The following is a 1,093-nucleotide window of genomic DNA, read 5'->3' on the forward strand; positions in this document are numbered from 1 at the left end:
CCCCAGACCGGTGGCTAGGACTGCTGTCTACCGGCTCCTCCTCACCTGTGCCCCGGGAGAAGGGCAGCAGAGCAGGGGCAGAGGGGCAGGTGTGCGGCGGGCACAGGGGCTGGTGTGCGGCGGGCACAGGGGCAGGTGTGCGGCGGGCACAGGGGCTGGTGTGCGGCGGGCACGGGGGCAGGTGTGCGGCGGGCACGGGGGCAGGTGTGCGGCGGGCACAGGGGCTGGTGTGCGGCGGGCACAGGGGCAGGTGTGCGGCGGGCAGAGGGGCAGGTGTGCGGCGGGCACGGGGGCAGGTGTGCGGCGGGCACGGGGGCAGGTGTGCGGCGGGCACGGGGGCTGGTGTGCGGCGGGCACGGGGGCAGGTGTGCGGCGGGCACGGGGGCAGGTGTGCGGCGGGCACGGGGGCAGGTGTGCGGCGGGCACGGGGGCAGGTGTGCGGCGGGCACGGGGGCAGGTGTGCGGCGGGCAGAGGGGCAGGTGTGCGGCGGGCACGGGGGCTGGTGTGCGGCGGGCACGGGGGCTGGTGTGCGGCGGGCACGGGGGCTGGTGTGCGGCGGGCACGGGGGCAGGTGTGCGGCAGGCAGAGGGGCTGGTGTGCGGCGGGCACAGGGGCAGGTGTGCGGCGGGCAGAGGGGCTGGTGTGCGGCGGGCACAGTGCCGCTGTGCCCATGGCAGCAGGACCTCCCTGGGCACGGCTTCCCCACAGGGCACTTGGAGGCGAAGGCAGCCCGGGGGTGTCCCCAGCTGCCGCACCCTGTACAGGGGAACCTCTCGAAGGCACTTTCCTGCCCACAGCAAGACCCGAGCTGGATAAAAGTGCAGTTTGTGTCCTCTGTTCACTCCAGCTGCTCCCAAACATCCAAACCCTACACAGGCTCTGGCTCAGCTGAAGGCATAGAGTGCACAGCGGCAGGGGCTGGAAGGGGCCTCTGGAAGTCATCCAGTCCGACCCCCTGGCTGGGGTAGGGGCACCCAGAGCAGGGTGCCCAGGATCACAATGTTCAGCTGAGTTTGGAATCTCCACAAGAGGAGACTGCACAGCTCCTCTGGGCAGCCTGCTTCGGGACTCCAGCACACACACGAGCTTCTC

This window comes from Pogoniulus pusillus, chromosome 13 (genome assembly GCF_015220805.1).
Source record: "Pogoniulus pusillus isolate bPogPus1 chromosome 13, bPogPus1.pri, whole genome shotgun sequence".
Classification (NCBI taxonomy): Eukaryota; Metazoa; Chordata; class Aves; order Piciformes; family Lybiidae; genus Pogoniulus; species Pogoniulus pusillus.